Source organism: Manis pentadactyla, chromosome 5 (genome assembly GCF_030020395.1).
Source record: "Manis pentadactyla isolate mManPen7 chromosome 5, mManPen7.hap1, whole genome shotgun sequence".
Classification (NCBI taxonomy): Eukaryota; Metazoa; Chordata; class Mammalia; order Pholidota; family Manidae; genus Manis; species Manis pentadactyla.
This window is the reverse complement of record NC_080023.1, coordinates 71,082,843-71,107,415: the sequence shown is the minus strand read 5'-3', so window position 1 is coordinate 71,107,415 and position 24,573 is coordinate 71,082,843. Positions and strand designations below refer to the sequence as shown.

General features: G+C 37.5%; 1 protein-coding gene across 9 annotated transcripts in view; it reads right to left on the bottom strand.

Moving 5' to 3' along the window:
* The window catches only part of ARHGAP24 (Rho GTPase activating protein 24), a 476,093-nt gene that overhangs the window by 171,741 nt on the left and 279,779 nt on the right, over positions 1 to 24,573 (bottom strand). The window contains exon 1 of one of the 9 annotated variants that reach the window (XM_036906339.2): positions 19,138 to 24,477. The exons of 5 other annotated variants lie outside the window; for them this stretch is intronic. The gene's annotated coding sequence lies outside the window, so the exon portion shown is untranslated. Of the gene's footprint in view, positions 1 to 19,137; positions 24,478 to 24,573 lie in introns of those variants that run through there. 3 more of the 9 variants (XM_057502417.1, XM_036906337.2, XM_036906335.2) reach the window with 3 other exon arrangements.

Here is a 24,573-nt window from a genome sequence, read left to right as displayed (position 1 = left end):
CAGCCAGCCTAGAAGAAAGCCACCCTAAGAGGAAATCAAAACTCAGAAGTGGAGGAAAAGCAAACCTTGCTGATGTCATTTGAATCTTTGGATCTAGCCACATTTGCTCTAAATTCATCCTTTTTGCCTGCTCTGTGAAAATGGATATGGTCCCCTTAAACATTTTTCCTTTATCAGCAGGCATCATGTTAAATGCTGTAAGCAGAGGGCGCCATAGAGACACTGCAGAAGAAAATGGGTTTTGCTTCTGGGGGACGCTTCTGCAGGCTCTTGGGGCACAGGCAGCGTCCCTAGCAGGCTGCGCCTCCAGGAACACGCGGCTTCCTCAGTGCTCAGCAGCACTTGGCAGCGTCTTCAGCGTGGAGCACGGCAGCGTGCACTGACACTAATGTGCAGTGGCCAGCTGCTTCCCCAGTACTTCCTCAGGCCCTTTTGTCCTGGAGTGCCTCCAGTGGGACACCTCTCCATAAATTTTTCTCTCACCCTAGAGAGCACACTTCAAGCAAGTTCCAAAGGGAAGACTTCCAGAAAGTTCTGCCAGCAGAGCACCACAGTGACTACTCAGCCGTCCAATAAGCCAAGGTCATGGCCTCTCTATCAAGGTCTAGATCTCAGCCTGCGGAGTGTCCATTTTCTCCCCTGAGGGTTCTGGCTGTTCCTTAGATCTTCTCTGCCTATGTTTTTGACAGTTATTTTTACTGCTTACTCGTCAATTACTTGATATGCTAATCCTCTGTTATAGTAAATAATTCATTATATTAAACCTTCCCTGTTCAAATCGCTACGTAGTTTCTCTCTCCTGACTGGAGCAAGGCTGCTGCAGCATGCTTGAAGGCTGAGCTATCCTAGGACTTACCAATTTTTTGACCTATTAAATTCCACTTTTTGCTGATATTGACTGTGCTTGATTTTTTATAACTGGAATGGGAAAAGTTCTGATACAAATAAGATCCACGAAATTAATAAGAAGGTTAATATAGAGAAAATGGTCTTAGAGAGACCTATAAATATATGTTTAAAAAGTAGATTTCATATTCAAACCACACAGATTCTAATTCTAGCAAACTTTTTCTTAGCTAACAGGAAAGATATCAGAGTGATACTTTGGAATATGCTCTAAATTATTTTTAAAAAGAGAACTTATGAGTAAATTTCACAACTTCGATTCAGGGCTTTAGTATGAGGGACCAGTTTCATGCAACATATCTCATTGTATGCGGGGTAGAACACTGCTGTCAGGGAATGGACACTAATTACTTTCTGGTGGTGAATCAATGTAACCCAGTAAATATTAAGCAGTAGTGCTCTTATATTGATCCTGAGACTATCCAAGAGGAACATGCATGAAAGGGTGAAAGCAGATTTAATGTAAGATAAAGATACAGTAAGCTGAGTGTCCTTAAGCAAAGAAATACAACAAATTCTTTTTAGTTTTAGTTTTGGTTTTGTGCTTTGATTACTATCTTATGTGTGTATAGAAGTTGGCTTTCAGCTAATTTTTTTTCCACCATGCTGTATTAATCGAAAACATTTCTATTTTTAGAATAGATACAAATTGTGTAGTCAAATTACAAATGCAAAAATAACAAAATCTGGACAGTCCCTAAAAAGATAATCTATGAATGAGAAAACAGCATATAAATAAATAGCCTTGTTTCAGATTCTGTCTGCCAAAAAAACAGGAAAGACCACAGTGATTGAGATATGAATATTTAATAATTGTTGCCTATCTACAAATTTCCAATTAACTAAGATGACAACAAGCAGAAATAGTCTAGATAGAATCTGCCACTAAAATCAGATCAATAAATATTTTAAAGCTTAAAGAAATATCGACCAAAACCCAGACAGCAGAGTGCCAGTCTCCTGTTTACAAGGCTGTATGGTGTCCACTGTTACCGAAAGGTGGGTGGGAGGAATTACCAGATTCTGAGGGTCTCAGTCCAACCCTGTGTTTCTATAATTACTATAAAAGGGACAAGGACAACTACATGACCAAGAATCAATAACCTGTCATCTCCCTCAGAAATGGATAAGGATCCAAGAAATTCTAAATTATTTGGATTAGAAGTCTTGCCACTAAAATTTGGGGTAGGGTAGAGGTTGAAATATGACAGAGATTTGCTGCCTTCCCAGATAATATGCAATTTTTAAGAAGTGACTTGACTGGGTTCTGCCATTAGTATCTCTCAATTTTATAGATACTTAGAAATAAACCACACGTTCTTACTCACACATTCTTTCTGATGTTTTCAGTGAATGGTCAAACTGATATTTAAACTGAAATTTTGGATACTTGGCTTTTATCCAAGTGAGAAACAAAGGAATTGGATATAGTTTTCCTTTCCATTCCATTGAGAATATATTAACTTGGACTCATGTTACTATGCATGGAAGAAGAATCTCTTGATTCTGCTTCTGTTGCTGTATTGTCTGTTTTTTCACTGAAATCCACTTAATCTGGCAAAAACATCAGAAGGGAGATGGTAAAATAGGAGCTCCAGAAGGAGAATGGAGCCTGGTAAGCACCCAGAACACTGGGAAAGGGGCCCAGTTATCATTTGTTGAGCTTATGCTTCCACTGAAAATTTTACCTGTGGTATTTCATCAGACTTCACAGCAACCTTAAAAAAATGGCATTATTACTCTTCTGTGGGAAAAAAAACTGAGGGACAAAATAATCCACAATTAGGACTCAAATTCAAATCCTAATTTGTTGGAATCCACAACCTATAGTCTCTCTAATAAACCACGTTGCCTTTCAGTGGTAGAAAGAGGAAGGGAATAGAAAGATAGAGAATGATGAAGAAAAGGTCCTTAGGTTATTACCATATTTTCTTGCTTCTGGATAACATTGATTCCTTTGTATGAATTTATGTATCAAGTTACCCTTCAGTTCTGAGACAGTTGCTAATGTAAAAAATGTTAAGGTGAAGAGATGTAATGTGAAACGGAGGAATTATGATAGTAAGAGGTGACATCCTTCTGTTCACTTGGTGGGACTTCTTGTGATTGGATGTTGTCCACTAGCATGAAAAGGGTCTTTAGCTAATTAGGCAATGTTCCTTCCCCCCAGTCCTTACACCTCAGGCTGCTCTTTGAGGGGCATAACCCGGTAAGTACGAGGGCAGACCTTTATTTTATTTGCTGCATAACAACATTACACTAAACAATACATGAGATGAAACAGAAATTCAAACACAGTTACGGGCTCAGTGCTACTAATTTGAAAAATCACATAATCAGAATTTTCTAAGATGGTGAAGATAATGTTTAAGTAAGAGAATTCACAATAATACTTTAAAAATAGCACATTTTAAAAGCCTCATATACTAGAATTATATTTGAGAATTATCTTTTCCCCCTTTGTACTTTATTTATTATGCCACTGGCTTAATAACTTCATAATGTTACAAAAAGAGCATTGAAAACATCAGCAAAACACTATTCAGTGGCATATGGGGGTCCATTTTTCATTCCACCATTTTATTATTTCAAGATTTCAGATACTGACAGATGTAAATTGCATTATAAATGACTTACACAGCTATTTTCAGTAGATTCAAACAACTCTAAAAACAGCAGAAATAAAATAGAAAATAGACACTTCTGTTGAATAAAGATAAAAAATGAAATTTTTCTTTAAAATTTCAGAATGTCTGCTTTTATCCCCTCTCTATGATACATGTTTAGATTGCTCCAGTAAGCTCTCCCCATCAGCATGAGGAATAACGTTTCCTAAATAAAATGCCAAGAGCTATATGGTAACTCTTCTTAGTCACTGCCTCACTGTTAGACAAATCATGTTTTCTTCTCAGGTGAAGCCTCAATACATTTCCTTTGAAATCCTCATATTTATATCCCTATGGCTTTGCTCTTCCTTGTCACCATATACGTGCTTACAATGAATCTGACATCCCCAAAAGTAAGACGCTGGTTTCTCTGTGTGTATCTTGGGCAATACTCAGTGCACCACCGAGAGCAGATTCATACTGAGGAAAACACTTGGGGATTCATTTCTTCTTTTCAAAGTAGCCACAAGCGCATTCTATTTTTGTGACAGGAAATAGCCTCATCTCATTCCATCACATATTTTTTCTGAAATTAAAAAAAGAGAGCATATACAAACTGAGGGTCATAATTTTAAAACTGAAGTCTTGTTTAAAAAGAGAATGTGATGGAAAAGAGTTTGCTAGGTGCCATAAACAGAACTAAAAGAGGAGGGACTATCCTATCTTTTGATTATCCTGTAGGGAATAAGGTTTTACAATTTCTACTAACCCCATTTTCATTTATCTGGGCTATGTTTTATATGCTTAGTTTTTTCCCAGAGCTAGCATTTTAAAACTATGTCCACAAAGACGTCCATCTCTAAGAAGCAATCCTCTTAAGATCTAGAAACATAACACATGCTCAACTTTGTTTCCTTAATAATTCCTCATCACAGAAACTTGGTATAAGTGAGCAAATAGAATTATTGCTGGCAGTTTCCTGAAATAGATTTTAGAGATATTTCATACTCAGATAAGTACATCAAACTTATCTAGACAAAGTTATATATCTGTACTACTTCATGTTCTTACAAGTAGAGGGAAGTGAATGGTGTATGCTATAATATTTATGACCTCCTGCTAACACAAAATTTCATTCTTTAAAAATTTATTGGTGTTATATAACTGGGAGCTAACTTTGCTTCTCTTATATCTGTCAACTCTCTTTATCTTACTGTCTCTAGTTTATGGGGCCAGGAAAAACATACCTCTATTTCAGTAAGAATTTCTTCCATAGAGAAAAACAGTGACTTTTCTGACTACTGTGACATTTTTGAGCCTAATTAAATAATGACAGAGTTAAACAAGTCCAAATATTAGTTGATGGGTGCAATTTGTTGATGCACTTCAGTGGTGCAGACAATGAGGTCTGAGAGAGCTTCAGATTATATTATTAAATCAACTTGATGAAATTGGATTTCTGAAATGGGAAACATAGTAGTAGCTCTTTGAGAGCAGGTATTTCCTAGGAAAATAAAGCCAAACAGGGATGATGTTGGGAAGAAAGACACATCAGAAGATTCCTAAGTGAACAGCATTTGGAACATTATCCATAAATGGCCATAATGCCTCTCAAAATACCAGTAAGGTGTATATTCCATAGAGGGCTAGGCTTGTAGCTAATTCTAGACATATTCAAGGGGGAACACCAATATTTACTTTCAAGAAGAGGCCTATCTGTACAAAAGATGTACTCAATGGGGTACCCCTACAGATAAGCAAAGGCTAGTTCCTTGAAAGCTCATTGCTCATAACATAGAGAAAAAAAAAGAAAGAAATGCATAGTTTTTTCACATCTTATCTCCTCTTGATTGCTACATAGCATTTTGTCTTTAACTCTTAGCTTGTCTCACTCCAAAGAATATTCAGAATAATCTCTGCTCCATTTTTGGCTTTGTTTTTACAGACTGGGTAATGAGTAGAGAGAACTGAGAAAATCAAGGACAGAAATTCTTGAAGTAAGAAGAAAAGATTTTTTGAATGAGGAAAAGGAAAAGAGAGGCGATGGACTGTATTTCAGGAACAAAAGTGTGTTTTTGAGAGTTCAGACAGCCTTTGGGAACAGCTGCAAGACATGAGAGAATTTTAAGAGGTAATTCAATGAATCAAAAATTCAACCACACTTTAACTTACTTAGACTTCACTGGATTGAAAAAAAAATTGTAATTAGTGTGCAATGTTTCTTAAAAGCAATCTATGCTCTGAGTAGACCACATGTGACTTGGCTTTTATATAAATAACTTATGATACTCCATTTTCCTTCTAAATCCTTGATTTTAGGATATTCCTTCAGGACTGACATATTCTGAATTCTTTTTATCCTGATCACCATGGTTATTCTAAAATACAGTTTATAAAAAATGTTTAAACTTTAGATTTGTATTGGGCTATGGCATTCAATTTTCCCATATTTGTATTTTTAAATGTAAAATTGCTTCAAGCTCATTTTTTAAAAAAAGTTTGAATTATTAAAAGGAAAAAATAGAATCTTTATCCCATTCACTCCCATTCTCAGTTTTCAGAGGTCATTATCACTGACAGTTTTGTTATATGTTGCTGCTCTTTACTACATATATGCATGAACATAAATTTTTCAATATCAGTTTTACATATTAAACTCAGGCTGACTCCACAATTGAACAAGTGCAATTCTTTCCATCAAGCTGGCTTTAGTGCTCCTTTAAAGGATATACGATGCACAATCACATTATTGACAACCTCCATATTTACCTGGGAAATCCCCATTTTCTTTCAAAACACTTGAAGTCTTTTTTTTTTTTTCGTCTCCATGTGCTTATTTGTACTAGTCAGGATAAGCTAAATGAGGCTGCACTAACAATCAATTCCACAATGAAAGTTTTTTGTGACTTACACTATTGTCCATCTTGGGTCAACAAGGGCTTCAACTTATCATGGTCATTCAAGGATCCCCAATCCCAGAGCAGTCAGAAGGGCACATGACGATCTGGACAGTGGCACCTAAAACTTCTACCAAGGAGTAAGACATCCCTTCTGTTCATTTTTCTCTGGCCAAAACAAGTCATGGGAAAATATAATTATGTTAAGTGGTAGGAGAACAGAGAGCTGAAAATACTTGATGGCCACAATACATGACTCACTATTTAACACATATAATTTCTTTTCCAGGATCACTTCTCAAATCTTACTTGTGGTAGACAGCAATAGTCTACATTGTTGCATCTTATCTTTACCCTCATTTATGCCTTTATGCTTTACCTCAATACACTACAGCAGAAGAATTTATAACACTGAAAATACTGATAAGGGTACTGTCAAAAAAATTTTAAGAAGACTGCACTTGTTCCCCAAAATGTGAACATTTAGTTCTGATTCTACCTGCTTAAAAAAAATAATAATATACATTATACATTATGTCATGGAGTTTCTTCTCCTCCATGATTCCTTCTTTCTTTGTTGGGTCAAAAAGGGTGAACACACAACAGATTTTTGACCAGCACTGGACTTTCAATGTGCATTACAAGCCTATTATCCAGTTCTTACAGACCTTAGTAATAATGAATGTTTACTGGTTAGTGGTTAAATGCCTGACATATTTATTTTTAGACCATATTTTCATTTTTTCCAATGCAATTCATGAAGAGCAAAATCATATGTGCAACAGTCACACAAACCTTGGCAGAAAACAAAGGCTTTGACTATACTGCCTGGAAGAACGCTTATTCATTATTCCCTAGACTAGCATATTTCTCAGAACAGACAAGAGCATATACTGTAACCATGGAAAATCTGGGGAACTGCAGCTCTTGAAAATACCATTTATGATACATCAAACTTGAGCCCACTCAGGCAATGTAAATCTTTCCCATATGTGATGACTGCTTGTTGCCCAGCTTCCAATTCTAAAAGACACTGTAAGTATCCCAAATACTCCTTTTTAACTTTTACCAAGAGTCTGAAGCTGTCTTTCTCCTTGCAGTGGAAAGAACAATTCTCTAATAAGCCAGAAAGAGAGATATTTTGCCCTGGAAAGAACAAAAAGATGCAATCTTATATTTCAGGTATAAATTGAAACCATTTTCATATCCCAGAATAGATCTAAATTTCAATAAAAACAAATTGCCCTTTAAAGTGCAGATGCAATAAAATTAAAGACAGCCAAAACACAATCTATCGTAAATTCTGAATTGTATCCTAAATCTCTTAATGTTTTGCCCAGGGTATTGTTAATGGGGGCCATTTCATAACCCAAAATCAAGATATGTGCTATGGTAAGGAATGATTTGTGCTGCTACAAGGGGAGCAAGAGGCAGTCTAAAAGATGTAATATGGTCAAAGAATTGTCAAATTTCCAAGGCATGTAGATTACTTAAAGCAGTGCTTCTCCAGATGTGGTCCATGGACAACCTGCATCATATTCACCTGGGATTTTTGTTAAAATGTCACATTGTGTTTCTTGTGAAACCTTCATAAGAGTGTATATCAATGATACCTTAATAAAAAATAGATAAATAAAATAAATAAATAAATAAATAAAAATGCATATTCCAGGGCCCCATACCAGGTTAACTGAATCAGACTATCTGGGCACAGACTCAGAAATCTGCATTTTTTACAGTTCTTTAGATGATTTTTGCTCCTGCTAAAAGTATCTGATATACACAGACTTAGAGAGAAGACAGAGAAAAGAATATTTAAAATCAGGGCATTGGAAGACAAGCCAGAAACTCAGACAATTCAACATTCTTAGATCTTAAAGTATGGAGATATGAGAATCCAGTAGCCTTGGAAGAGAAAATGTCTGAAGGTTTAATAGAATTTCTCAAGGGGATTTTGGAGAATCCTTAACACTGCATCTCAGGCAGAGGGCAAATCATAATCCCCGCAGCCCTAACTTGCCCATCTTTGGAGACCCCTGGTGGTCTACCATGAGTATCAGAAGTCCAGAACAGGCAGAGCTCTGCAGAATACCTGGCTATCTCTGATTACCAATACCTGTAATTTGCTTCTTTGTACTATCATTTGACTCTCAATGCTAGCTCCGCTCTGCCTCACATATGCAAGGATCATATTTCGGGATCTCCTACTATGACCTTATTTTTGCTTTTCAGTGTCTTAGTTCCTATCTAGTGTCTAACACCCAGTTGCTCATGAGCCTGCATCTTGCCTTCCATTTCTCCCTTAAGAAGAGTCCTATCCCTGAACGCCAGCCAGTCTGCCAGCTGACTTCCCTGAAAAGGAAAGCCTGCTTGACCTGTTTGTATATTGTTCTTTGGTTTCTTGCCATCCTGTACTCTCTGATGGGCTAGATCTCATTTGTCACATAGTGGAAGCCCTGCTTCCTCAAATTATACCTCGATGTTGTTAAACCCGTGCTAAGCCTGGCCTTTCAGCAAAGACTTCTGTTCACAGACTATATTTGCACTTGCATGGGGTGACAATCTCTTGCCCCCCAACCCTTCCCACAACACACACACCATGCATGAGAGTGTACATCTGTATATTGCCCCCTTTCTGTCTGTGCACTGGGTAGTACAAAACTGGGTCAGATACAGGCAGTTACCAAGTTTTGGCCAAGCAATTCCATAGATGTCCCAGAGGACCAGTGGAACCCTAAATAGGCCATGAGTTTGGAAAATTCTCACATCAATAAGTTAAGAACTCCCTAGGACTTAGATCTTCACAGGGAAGTTCTCGGCAAGTCCAGATTTAGCCCTTAGCCTGAGTAAACTTCAAACCCCTCAGAGAGCCAGTAAGTGATTTTTTTCTTTTCTCTTTCTGTTCTTGATGGATATAGAGCACATAGACTAAGGGCAGATTTTCCTTTTTGGATAGCTTAGCTGTGCTTTAAGATATTGGGAAAAGATCACTCATTACCAGTGTGGGCTCACTTTATAAGGCACTTTTAGGCAGGCAACAATCCTTCTAAGCAATTTACTAAAATTCCAGCATTTGCTTTGTGTCATTTAGATAACATCGGGAAGGAAGAGAAAGATAACAGATGTTTCTGGTTCTTAGAGATCAACATTTGGATGAAATAGAAACTAAAACATAAAGCTCTGTTAAGCTGTCTAGAATACAGACTCTCCTGAAAGGTTATACTTTCCTTCCCTAAATCCTCTCACCTCTATGCTCAAGACCTAAACAGGTCAAATCCTACACGTTGTCTTTCTTCCCTTGATATTCCTCCAACTTCAAAGAAAAACAAGTATAATTTAGACTTTTGGTAAGTGTATAAACCATTATTTACACACTAGTATTTTCCATAGTAAAACACACAGCTCAAAGTAATTGGTTTAAGTTTAAAACGATTTACGTAGAAGGAAAGAATGGTTGTTGGTCTACAAAGTCAGGTATATGAAATGTTACCCTTTTATACTATTTATACTTATTCTTTTATACTGCCAGGTAGTTGAAACTTAATGTTGGTTAATGTAGGACCCCTAATTCTTGGGGGACTGCCTGATGACAGGGACATCTAGCAGACCACGGCCTGGATGAGCAAGAGAGGGAATGTGGTCTGCGGTCACCCGTGCACACGCGGGCATCTCTGGGATGCTGATTTCCTCCCCTTGTCTGTTCCCGGAATTAAGTCTTCCTTGTCTGACTTGTGGCCCTGCCAGGTTTGACTTTCACTGCTCTTGACTTTCTTCCCCTCTTGGTTGCCCTTAAGGTACAGGGATAAGCTTGGAGGCTGTTCTGGAACTGTGTGCCTAGGCACCCACCTCTGACGGTTGGCACCATGTACAGCGGCACTTAAAAATGATGCACTTTTTGTGAATGTACTCACACAGGAAGTGACTCAGAGATGCCTCTGCTCCTAGATTCCCCAATCTGACCCAGGTTTTCAGTTCTGTCTCCCATGTTGCCTGCTCAGGGAGTGGGACAGAGGATGGCACAACACAGAGCCCTGTCTCAGAATTCCACCATCCTCCAAGCCCCCAAGGTCCCTTTGCTTCCTTCTGATCCCTCCCTTGGTGCCACTACCATAAGATTCATTATCTACCCTTAGGGATGCAATACAGGGATCTGACTTTGCTGTTGCTGTGATGTAAACTTTGTACCCTAAGGACTTATAGAGTTAGCTTTTTGAAATTCAAAAGCTGTTGCAAACAAAAAATTTTCCAAACTTCTTTTTACTGAATTGTCCCTTTTCTGAGGCCATTTGTCATAAAATGAATGAAATTTGAGCAAAGTAGGGGGATAGACTATGAGTGAAAATCTCAAAGTATTTATTGAATGTTTGCACTGAGTCCCAGCGGCCATCATATAAAAGAACTACTGACACTCTCACAAATGATAAAGAAGCTAAGATAAAGTTTAATACAACATCTGAAAGGCAAAGAAAGTGAAGGTGGTACAAAAATAAATAAAAAACAAAAACACCTGAATGGTCATTTGCTCTAAGACCTGAGTAAATATGAGATAAAATATATGTAGAGCAAAAACCTGGAATATTTTACCCAGAGGGAAAAGGAAGTAAGCTCGTGTTCTCTTGTCTGTTTTTGTCCTTCCAGCTGACGGACCACATGTCCGGTGTGACAGGCTGACCCTTTAACAGACTCTCGTGTGAGAGAACCTCACCCAGGATGTAGGCCCCGTTGTAACAATAAGACAAGCGCTATCTTGGGCCCCTACATTTGGCATCCACATGTAGGAACTGTGCTGAACATTGGTCCTACAATCCTGTAAGACAAAACCCCTGTCTCCAGGAGCTTACAGTGTAGCTGAGCTAGAAAAGCAGGCCAGAAAGTAAGCAGGTAGATGCAAAGTGGTGAAAGCCACTGAAGGGGGCCACAGGAACAAAGGGCAGGATGGAGACAGGGCCAGTATCTCAGAGGGGGTGATCGTTTCTAGAAGACAAGACTGAGGGACAGTAGTCTAGGCTGAAAGCCCACCTACGTAATAACACAAAGGGAGAGAAACACTGAAGCCAGGTGTTTATATGAGAAAGTGGCAGAGATGGTAACAAACCTGAGGGGAGGAAGGGAAAGACTTCCTCTTATCAGTTAGTTATCTCAAACTATTTTCCCCAGCATCTATGTGTGTGTGTGTGTGTGTGTGTGTGTCTGTGTGTGTGTGTGTTCATAAGAAATACAGTACTTAATTTCATAAAACTGCCATGACATAACATTAATACTTGTGGGAATGCACAAGTTTACCTCTGACACTGAGATTCACTTTACTTTGGAAAACAGTGGGGAACACTGGGAGTTGCACTTTGGGGATGATTCATACTATCTTATTATTTTATTTGTTATACATGCCACTAATTCTCATTTCAGGAGCTGAAGAAACTAAACATCAAGCAAACATTGTTTGGATGGTTTTCTCCACCACAGAGCAGCTCCCATGACTGAAAAAGAAGATGGGTTTCTAATATGCACACTGGATCTCAAGTATCCCTGCTGACACTCAAAGACAGAGGGAGAAGGAAAGAGAAAATTTACGTTTATTTCTATTACTAGATTTATTCTGAGACCTTTCAATTCACTGAATATTCTAAGAAGTTGCCAGCTAACTGCAAGGTGGACGTTTCTAAAGAGGAAACATGTTTTAGACGTGCTCTATGATCATTGATAAGTCATTTCACCCAGTTTGGACTGTTCTGGTCATTTGAAATATGTGGGGCTTAATTACAACAGCCATCCAACTTCCCTATTGCATGGTTTATGCAACTCCCACTTATAAGTAAGAATCAGTTGATTAAGGAAATGAAATAAACCACAGAACCCTTTGATGCTAAGAGAGAGCCAAAATCCTCTGACTGAAAAAACTCAGCCTCTGGTGGAAAACACTAGGGGAGACCCTGACGAGAGCTTCTGAAAACCCAGACTGGAAACAAGGGCAAATGGTCAGTTTATCTACCCAAATGACAGCCATGTGTTAATTTGGAAAGATGAAATTAATCTATTATTCTAAGGTAAAAACATACTGAAATAATATTGCTGGCACACATCTGAAAGCCCTTAGTCATGACTTTGGAGTATTTTGACATAAATTTGAGAAACTACGTGGATTCTTAAAGTCAAAGTAAGTGAACCAATTGCAAATGAGGCAGAGAGCTTGTCAGAATCCTGGAATCGATTCCCGGCTGTTCCACTTGTTTGCTTTGTGACTATATGAGTTAGTTTTAAAGAATAAATAAACTACACAGAAACACTGAATAAATAAATGTGTTTATTTCCATCATGTGGTTTGTAGTTATTTAAAAAGAGATAAAAAACCTTGATTTTATTTTCCTTGCTTCCCTTTCTTAAAGGAAAAAATGGGACAAGACATACCTTGGTCTCAAAATGAAATAAAAAAAACACCCACTTGTCTGGATTTTACCACTACGTGCAATTGGGCCAAGGCCATTGGTATTATCTGAGTTTAACTTCAGTGTAGACTTCTTCAAGAAACAAACTGAGCTCACAAAGAATAAATCGGTCTCTGTAAGATAAAGTGGATTCCACTTTAAAGAATGGTTAGTATAAATCTAATAAAATGTGCTCTTTTGAGTACTGAGTGAAGGGATGTCTGGACATGGACAGCACAATGGTTGGTACATTAGGGTTCATGATATTGGTACCCTTATTTTATGTGAAGAAATGGAGGCTTAGAAATAGTTCATAACTTGCATAGGATGGTACATGTAAAATATGCCAGAGCTGGGCCTCAAATTCTGTCATTCAACTCCATTGCCCCTGTTCTTAACCATCTACTTAAAGATTCACTGAAAACTTTTAGGAAAAAAGAGAATATATCCTATAAATTGCCAGCAGTGTAGACGATGGATGGGAGAGGCAAAGGATTGTAGAGAAGGCAACCAGTGAGGAGACAGTGGGTTGACAAGATAACTAAATTCTGAGCAAAGTAGTGGCCATGGGGATGAAGAGAAAAAAATGCCAGGAATACATATTTTTTTAATTCTATGATAACTGTCACCTGGGTGTACAGGAAATGAGGAAGGCAATAAAAGATAAAGGGCTGGTTTTGAGTGATGGAACAATATAGAGTCTGAAGACCCGAATACCTGAGACTGCATTGCCCCCAGGGGCTCTGACTAGCAGGGCGCTTTCTTAAAGCTGTGCAGTCAGGGTGGGGTTGAGATCCAGCCCTGTTCCCTGTCAAGCTGAAGATCCTAATATGAGTGATGTGAACCCCGAGGAAGGGGTCCTTTTTTATAACTCGTACAAAGTGTGGATTAGAAGAGGTCTTGCTGACCAGATCTCTAGATTGAGCTTTAGAGAGAAGCCATGGGACTGGATGCTATCTTCTAAGGAAAAAAGTATTCGGTGAGAAAATGAAAAAATACAGACATCCAGAGCCAGGTGGTGGGAAGACAGGAGCCATCAAAAGTAAAATGAGAAAAAGCTGTGGACCCCTCAGCTTGTACAAGATTCCTAACATCAAAAGGCAGAAATGTTTCAGAAGAGTATGCCAGCAAACAGTATAAATGGCAGGAAGAGCAGAAGTGAACAAGGGATAAAAGCTATTGGATTTAACAGCAATTCAGTCATCATTAGCAGCTTCTGAGAGGTAATTTCAGTATTGCGGTAGAAATAAATGCCAAACTGCAAAGAGAGAGTTAGAGGGAGGTGAGGAAGCAGAAACAGGAAATGGGCATTTTTCTTGGCACCAGGAGGAGAGAGCTTGGTTGAGAAAGTTAAGTGTTTGTTCAGTGTGGCAGAGGCCTGACCACTGCCAGGCACTGAGGGAAAGCAAAGGTGCAAGTATGATGGCATAATTCATGGAGCAAGTCCTAGTTTCATCTCCATAAATATTTTGTTTAAAAGTTCCATAAACACTAGTGGCCCAGGAAATGCTTTAGCAAATGCTCATTAGCAGAGTGACAGCTATTTAAAAATGTTCCCATAGCTATTATGTGTTTATCACCCCTTGTGTAATAAAGACTTCTGGCATGGAATCTTGAGTTCTTTCTTTAGTATGAGAACCCTTCCATTCCCTTGGGATTTTCAGAGAATAGGGTACATGGTTGACCTCTTACTCAGACAGAAGGAAATTATGCTTTCCCCTCTTGACTCCAAATAATTTATCAGACAGTCATTACTTCTGGATGAATAAAGAAATTAGACTGAGAGCTGGAAGCCTGGGTTCTAGATGAGGAGTATTTCTGGACTTAGTTCTCCTACTCTGACAAACAGGGATTTGGCAATTTCTAAGTCTTTACAGCCCTAAAATAATCATATGAGCAAAAATCATATATAAACAAGTGCTTATCTTTTCTTTCTTATGATGGAACACACTGAAACAACATAGGTCTCCTGTGTATTCATGGGAGTGAATTCTATTATGTTCAGAATAGAATATTATACAGTCACAAATTATTTTCCAAAGTGTTGTGATATTACAGGAAAGTTTCCAATAAAATGTTAAATGAAAAAAGGTAGAATCTAAATTTGCAGTATTAAGCCATTTTCATGAATATAAAACAAAACAAAATATTGATACCATATTATATACACAGATACAGAAAGAAATCTGACAGTAGGAGTGTATCCACTAGGGAGTGGAATTGGTGACGATAATTTATTTTCCCTTATGCTGTTATTCTTTTCATGATCACTATAATTGTTAACTCCCTTGTGAATTATGTAGGGCATTTTATACCTGAGTTTGCAGGAAGGCTATTTTCATTTCCATTGTATTCAGTTCTACTTATAACATTTTCAAGTGTGGAGATGGAGGACATTCGGATGCCACCTTCCCTGCTGGACTAGCATGGTGCTGTGGCGAAGGACCTCAGAAGACACCCTTGGTATTGAACAAATCCAAAAGCAAGTGGATTGGAGAGAGAGGCTAACGCAAAATGGAAATTGCTCCTTAGGGTTATTATTATTATTTTTTTGCTAGTTTGGAAAGATGTCAGTCTTTGCTTAGAGCTCTGTAAATTATATCATCTTTAATACTTAGTTTTTAAAATTTTAAGATCACCAGAATAATATTTGGCCTGTAAAACTGACTTAGACTCAGCCACATTTATTTGTTCTTCGAATTTCTTGCTGTTTTCCCCAATAAACAATAAAATAAGTAACATTAATAGAATAAAATAATAGCAGCATCTGCTTGTAGTAAATGTATTATACATTCCACAATACCATCAGCAAATAAACAAAGCAAAGGATGTAGGAGAAAGGCCACACCTTCAAGCCCTCCAGCTCCACTTTTCAAATTACTATTGATGGTAGGCACCTGATGCTTTCTCTTCATAGCAATTTACAGTTCCAAATTATTATTTGCTAATAGCAATTTAGTCATTTATTAAATGGCATTGCTTAATGGAGTTTTCATGTTTTAGCATGACACAGCAGCAAACTAAATAAAAACACTCTGATAATAAAATATTAAGTAAAGCTTAATGGTTTTACTATCATTTTATTTGTTAATGCCCTTTTAATTTAAGGATCTGAAGTTATAGTCATTCAACAAACATTTACTGCACTACTAAGATGTATGAAAAGAACCTTGGTCTTTGACTGCATCACCTCTTAAATTATCCAGAATTATCAATTTGGTACATTAAGCAGGCCAACATATAAGAACATACATGAGTCAATTTGAGCATCTTTACTGAGAGCTTGAAACTGAAAATTAACTAAATGTGGGTTTTTATGAGAACAAAGCAATCTATTCAACAGTTAGGAAATATAGATAGCTACTCTCCCTTGTCCACAACCTCCAGCACAGAACTCAACAGCATCTTGGAAACCACACATTTTGCTCACCGAGTTCTAGTTCATGAGGGTCTGAGTTCTGAGGTTTCTGAAGAATTCTCATGAGGCTGTGTTAAGGGCCCATAGAAGGCATTATCAGTGAACACTAACATGCATTGATTTATTTCAGTGGTCTTCCTTTCCTAGTTTTAAAAAGCATTTTTCTAAATAGAAGCCTTCCTATATGTGTATTCATAATGGCATTGAGTTTTAAGGAATTTTCAGTTTAGGACTACTAATAGTATAGTTCTCATTGTAATACATATCTTTCATATGGCAAATTTCCTAATTAGCTATGACTGTGAGAATCAAATTTGATTAAACTGGAAGACTCAGTCAGGTAAAGAAAAGCTTTATTACAAAGACTTAAAATAATATATTTTCAATTTCAAAGAGTTGTACTTCAACTGGAATAACATTTTACTTTAAAATAGCTCATGCCATTTAACTGAAAGAAGTACAGAGAAAAAATAAGCAAAACCTCTAGCTTTCAGACAATGCTTCTAAACTTACGTGAATCCTAAATTCACTGTTGCAGGCAGAAGGCAATCCCTAACTTATTGTTTCAAACGGAAAGAGTTTGTGTTATGCACCACAAGATGCTTTAACACCCAGGAACAATTTCTATAGTGCCTATGTGAAACTTGTATTTAAAAAAATAGCTTAATCAAAAAAGGCCCTCTTACACAAAAGACTTCACAACATAATTCTAAATAAAGCTGTACGATCAATTGATTACAATGGACTCTAATTAAAGTCAGAATTTAGAATTTCCCTGGACTTGGTTTGTAGCTTCACGTATCCAATACAACTAGTTTTAAATATTTCTTGGATAGTGTGGGATTATTTTCCAAGATCATTGAGAAACCAGTGTTTAATTTTACTCTGATATGCACAACATAAATATTGCAAGATAAGAAAACACATATTCGGCTAATAAATTCAATGATTTAAAGAATTTTCAGCTCAAAAGAAGTTGCAAGTAAGGATGCAGTTAAAGAAATGAAGGTATAAATTCACAAAAAAGAAATGTATTAACTAGATGAATATATTTTTTTTCTTTTCACATACCTTTTTCCTATAAAGCATTATTATGCTATTTCTCAGTCATGTGTGCATATGAAAAGCATATGTGTTAATGGAACTAAAATAAAATGCTTAGTACTTGATCAAATCTGCCCAGTGGGATTTGGTTAGTCACTGGTTCCTTGACACACACTCCAGCAACTTTATAAAAAGGAGAACAAACAGCACTTTATATATCAGATGCAATAATGCTTTACTTATCCCAGAGCCACTTCTATGGCAACTTCTACTGCAGAACACAACTAAGAACTTGGACACAAACCAAAAAGGTCTGGAGCACCTAAAATAGATGTCACTGTGTCTTTGCACTTTGGCACATCCACTTTCCTCGTAAGAGAATCTCTTGGGCCCTTGGATAAAGTTGTTGCTTCTTATTCCTGCGATAATTTTTATAAAGTTGTTTTGTTCTGGTTTTCTTGTGCAGAACACAAAAGAAATAATATTTATAAAGGGGTAGCTGAGGTTGAGGAGTGATTAGAGGAATGCAAACTGTCCACACCAATAAGTAGTCAGTCACACTTTCATATGAACAATGGACACAGGAGAAAAAATGTCCTATAAAAATAATACAGCAATTTAAAAAAGCATAGTGATTACTTGGCCTTTTAACATAAGAAGGAATAGCTTTACACACCATAGAATAAGCCCCCAAAGTGTCGTTACATTACAGAATAATTCTATAATGTGTATCCATGATGAGAATGCTGAGTAATTCATAAAATGTTAAACTGAAGTTAGTCCCCTCCAGAGAGAGATCAAAACATATAGTGGATCCCAGAAAGATAACTATCCAAAAATGGCAAAATTTTTTCTAAAACTTCTGGAGTTTCCAGTGGCAAAGTTGCAAACTTCACTTTTTGGAAAGTCCACATATGCAGAACCCATTAATTGTCTCTACTATTTGTTTATTGAACAGCTGCAAATTTACATATTAGATAGCCAGTTCTCTGGGTAAGAGTGACACCTCAGAGGATAGCAGTACGAAGGGTCCTTTCTGTCCACTCCACTGCCACTTTGGGTTATCGTCCTTCTGCTCTGGAAGCCCTTCCATAGCTCAGTGATTTGAAATCTTACTGCAGATAGTCACTCTGGGAAGACTACTCTAGGTGTTCTTTAAACATGAATGAGTTTAAACAAGATAAACTTCATCAAAAAAAAAAAAAAAGGTATACCAGAATTTTAAAAAATGAATGTGATAAGGGAAAGAAGCATTAAAATTAACAAATATAGAAGTAACTAGAGGTAAAATCCCCCACTCAGAAATGTATGTTTTCCAGGACAGATCCACCAAGCTGTGATGAAGTCAGTGAACCTTGACCGAGTCAGTGAACCTTGACCGAGTCAGTTAAAGTGCCTGGAGCTGCCCTGTCCTGGTCTGCTCATCTGATTGGCTCTCTACTGGTTCTGTACTTCGAGTTGAAGATGCATTAGTCTATGGCTCCCCCTCAGTCAAGAGCATTCTGTATGTTCTGTAATGTTAAAACATATCCCTCTTTATCTGATATGAACAATAAAACATAAAACCACCCATGAGAAGATGCAACAAAGCAGACAACTAAGTTTATAAATTAAATAACAGCAATCATTAGATTCCTGAAAACAAAAACAAAACAAAACAAAATCCTAGTAGCTTCAAATATCAACAGCCACAAAACAATACAGCTAGGAGCGAAGATACTTTAAAGAACGTGTTTTCTCTCAGAAAAGAAGCGAGGTGGGGGAAAAAAGTCAAAAGAGCACAGAATACTTGTGCCCAAAGCAATTAAGCTCTGAGGGAGATTTCAGTGAGGAAGAAACAGTACCTTATAAGTAACTGGTCTTGTCTACTCACAGCTGTTTCCAGTGCCGACTCTTGTTTAACTGTCTACTGCCTTCAGTTTAAAGTGAATTCTGCTGGCAAAAAAGCACTGAGCTCGTCTGGAAAATGCTGTTGGGACATAAACCATTCCTTTCAAGGCAATAGTAGCTATATTTAAGTTTTCTTGGACAGGGGGAAATAAACCCTTCCTGTAGCTAATTTTCTTCCTCCTCCTCCCCTCAGACTTAGTCAGTGTCCTCCTATCCCACATACTGAAGAAAGAGACAGAAAGGGGAGGAAGAAAACCACTGGGAAATATACCTTAAATAATGTAGTAGTTGAGCATTTAGAAAAAAGAAGCAGCAGCCTCGGCAGCAGAAGTAGCTGAAGCAATGAGAACCGCGGAAGGCACATTGGGGTCTTACATACAGTTCAGCCTAATGCCCTCATTTTAGAGTTAAGGAAATGAAGCCCAGAACAAATAGGATTCGTACAAGCTCAGTTATATAGCTAATTATTGCCACAGCCTGAAACAGTTACCAGGTTTCATGACTCCCAATTCAGTGCTCTTTCCTGCTGTAGTGCACCTGAAAAGGAATGGTTTACCTTTCATGTGATACCCAAATGGGTTGGCAGGGAGCAGTGACAGTAGTCATGATATGGGAACTGTCTGTTCCCAGAGAGACCATTTCTCTCCACTTTAAAATCCTCAGTACTCCGTAACGCCCAATTTCTCTGTATACTCAGGGAACAATCTTTTCCTTTGCTAATTTTCCAGAATATTTTGATGCCTCAGGAACTGCCATTTTTCATGGGATGTTAACATCCCTTTGGCACTGTGACAGGTCTTACAGTAAGTCTTTAATATTTCTACCTGGTATCAGTGATATCGTTACATGGCTCTTGAACTACAAACACACTGGTGTTACTACAAATCCCCAATTCCAGTTTATCAAGATGTTTTTGCCACACATTGAAATTTATTCTTGATTATTATTAATTACAATTTTGTTAAATGAGAAAAGAGGAGCATAATAATTATTTGGTGTCTTTCACATAACAGTTCCTACTTATACATGAAGAAATTATTTTCCTCTAACTGAAGAAATGATATCCTCATTTTAATTACTTTTTACAAAAGTTTGCTTTCTGAATTGTATTCATTCATCATTCACTTATTTAGCAAATATTAATTGAACATGTATAAACCCACCTCATCCTTTCCTTGTGGAATACAGTTAACTGACTAGCAATAGCTTTTTTAGAGAAGTGCATAATATTCAAATAAAATCAAAGAGCTTAGATGGGAAATAGGCCAATTTTCTATAATTCCCTTTTTCTCCATTGTCACATTTCAAGCATGTGCTCCAAGTTTATTTACATCCTATCCACTGAGTTGCCCACTTTCAACCTAGGGTCAGATAAGTAATAGATGAAATGGCCCAGACTGAAATCGCTCTGGTCACTATCAGCCTTTCTATTTGATCTGGCTCTTTAAACTATTAAAGCCAAATCTACTTTCCATGTTATACAATTCAAAGATGGAATTAGCAAAGTTTCAGATCATCCAAGACCCATTTTCAAACTGTTATTCATTCTTTAGCTTAGAAACTCAATTCTTGACTTTGAAATTTCTCATCTACTGTTGAGACTACTTATTTACTCTTGCCCTGGTCTTTGGCAGAAAACAATATAGCTGTGACCAAATAATTATAAAAGTATACTTTTAAAAATGACAATTAAACTTTTTGAGACATATTTTCCAAAATGTTGAGTAATTATTGGGTACTATATCAATTTTCCAACCCTGAGAAATAAGCCACTTAAATTCTAAACACATAAATGTTCAGAAAGAAATCTTATAAAACCATACTTTGTGCTTTTTGACATAACGGCAGGATACTATTCTTTCATTCTCAATTAATTTTGTCTAACTGAGCCCTATGCAAAGGTAAATCCCAAAGACATTAACACCCACATTTAGACATAACACTAATATATCAGATTGACAAGAGTTTGACACACTGACACATATCATTTGGGTTTACTGAAACTATTCCATATTTTTCTTTCACTTGTAAAACTTTACTTTTGATTTGAACATTTTGCCTTTTGTCTGCTAAAAGGGGGAGAAAGGAAATATGAGTAAAACCTTGAAAGAGAGGTAGGCTGTGATGGGATACACAGGGTATAGATGGAATGAGTCAGCATGATTCAGGGTTGTTGACTGGCCTCAGGAAGGAAGGTGTAAAGAGAAGTCACATACAAGCAGGTTGTTTAGAACAGAAGTGGGCTGAACTACAGACTATGGATTATAGGTATTAAATTCAAGAACCAAATCTCTCAGAATAGGTTAACCAAGAGAGAACTAGCAATTTTGGTGACCAGTGTAAGCAACAGGAAATTGGCCCTCAGACTTACTTTGTAATCCATCACATGGTTTGTTTCTCCCCATTGGAAGGTAGCATGTGCTGTCAATATGTGATGTGACACAATCTAAAACAGCACAATGGCGTACAACCACTAAAAAAATTGTCCCCTTCTATTAAGATTTCTTGGACATACTCCAGGTTGCCCTCCTCTGGGCATGCTCTGGATTTCAGAGTCCTAGGGTAGTTTAGAGGGGAATATTTACCATCTTATGAAGGCTGGGCCTGTGGAGTTGAATTTCACTGATGGGAGAAGTACTTAGAGCAGAGGTGAACTCCGGGGCAGACTACATTATCACAGGCAAGGCAGTCGGAATTCCCTAACTCTTGATCTCACCTCCTCTCAATTTTCAGGTTCACAGTAACACTAGAAGGCTTTTGCTGAGGAGCCGCAGAGAGCTTTGTGATAGCAGTGAAGGGAAGTGACTGCAGGAACAGGTACTGAATTATAATATGCTATGCTTAGGAAGTGATTTCATACATGGAAGTTTTTAACAGTCCCAGGGAACTGATGCACATGAAATTCTCAAGCAACTCTTACACCAATTCAAGCTCATGCTTACTGTGTTGCCCATCTCCTCTCACAATCCATTTTCCTCATAGCAGAGTAATTATTCCACTCTTCATACCTTCTGATGGTTTCCCACCATTCCTCTGCTTCATACTGTCCAGTGATTTCCCATCATTCCCTGCTTATATTGGTCAATGATTTCCCATCATTCTCCTGCTTCACTCCATGGCCTGCAGTATAAATCCGAATGCCTAACCATGGTCTCCTAGGCCATACATAATTTTGCCCCTGTTAATATTTCCTACTCCTTTTCTAATCTCCTGTTCCATTTGTCTAGAAGGTTCTTCCCTCATACCTTCATAGGACTACCTCCTTCTCAAAACTCAAGACTCATCTCAAATATTACCTTACCAGAAAAATATCTCAAGCACTCTGCTAACCATCCCCGGCCACACACATACATACACTCTTTACCCCATTTCCCTAGTTTGTTTTTTCTTCATGGTACTACTATCTGAAATTATCTTTGGTCCTTATTTTACTTCTTCACCCATTTACTTAGTAAGTTTAAATATACTTACTGTACCACCTCTAGAATAATTTTTTTAAGACCAGAAATGTGTCAGAAATTATAAATAAGATCAGAAATGTAAGATACAGGCTTTTAAACCACATTATTCTCAAGTGTTCAGAACAATGTCTGTAATAAAATAGGCATCCATCAAATATTTCTTGAATAAATTAATTGTATTTTCTGCCTGGGTCACTACTCTTTAGTCAACAAACATCCAACATGAATCCATAAGCATGAAGGCAAAGCTTAATCTGCTTCTGCAATGGATTTAACTCCATAAATCTCCATGTTGGCTCAGCAGGATGTAAGTGAAAAGCCCAGAAAGTAGTTGTATCTACATAAGATGTTTTTAAGCCCTTGAATTTTGTTAACGCAAAGGCCAGAATACGTCCTTGACTTGTGAGAATATCCTCTATGGATATATGCACCTAACTAGATATGTGATTATGTTTGCCAGAAGGTACTAAGAGCTTCTGGACATCGCCTTTCCTTCCTGAACTCTATAGTAGTTGTTCTTAGTGGAATAGCAGATATCCTAAAGCTAGTTCTATCCTTTCCAGGTGTTTCAAGAAATTGCTCTCAGCTGCCAACTCTTTAGGAGCAGAAGCAAAATTGTTGCATTCACAGCATATGTTTTCTAAGTGAAAAGGGGGCAGACTAAATAATTTTAGAGAGAAGAGCATACAGATAATTTAATTTCCCATCTTAGTTCTCTTCCCCACTGATTCAGAGCTCTCCAGGGAGCAATAAGTTAGATTTCCTCTCCTGTCTCATGTCCTCTGGCTTCCTAATTACCTGTTCCAGTGAGTCAGTCTCTCTGCATCCTGGGGCTCAAACACATTGTGGGATAATGTGACTGGCTCAACACGCTCCAGGTCCAGCCACAGCAGAAACGTGGCTGTATGACGACAGGCAGAGAGAGAGAGTGATACTTTGGAAGAAAATGACTTTCCCCAAGTGCCACAGTAGTTGTTCCCCAGGACACCCAGGTAGAGAATTTCTTGCTTGAACACTGTTGTTGCTCAGGGACAAAGTACATCATTTAAAGTCAGTTTTGAAAAAAGTACCTTTTTTCTATGGTGCTGACTCTTTGTATTAATCTAAGTACTTAAGTGGTACTTATTTAGGGAAAGATTCAAAGCTACAAATATATATATTGTCTTCCATGGACAAGGCCTCATACTAGTAATAAGATTTGTATAATTATTCCTTGTAATCTCACAGGTTATTTCTTTATTCAGAGGAAAATAAGGTAAAAGTTTCTTTTTTCCTCTCCTCATTTTTTCCTTTCTTTCCTTCTTTCCTTTCTTCAATTTATTGAAGCCCATACTTACTGTGCCCATATAATGTGCAGTGCCTGGTTATAAAGAAAAAGACAAAATTCTACATAAGGATTCCCTCTGGAGACAGGAGAAATTTAACTACTGGAGAGATGGTTCAGGGCTATAGGGGAGCTTGTCAAAGTAACATAGGGTCAAGATGGGAAGCGTCCAGAGTAGGCTTCCTTGGGGAAATGAAACCAAAGCACATTCTAAATGCAGGAAGAGAGAGAGAGAGAGATTAATATTTCAGGCAGAAGAGAGGGCACACTTGGATCACTTCAAGTAGTCCTGTAGAGCTGGAATGTAGAAGGAAAGACATAGGCTAATAGATAGAATATGCAGAAGGAAATACAGGCAAAAGCCAGGCTCAGGAATTTATTTTTATCCTGGAGGTAACAGGTGGCTACTGAAAGATTTTTAAACAGGGAACATTTTGTTTTAGAATGCTACGTGGGGAAATAATGTAGAGATAGGTGATCTAAAGGACTACTTTAGGGGTTGTTTTCTTATTAATTAAAATATTGTGATGGTCTGAAATTAGGAAGCAGAGACAAGGAAAAGATGGCCTCAAATGATTTTTAAATTTATCTACAGGTAGAAAGAT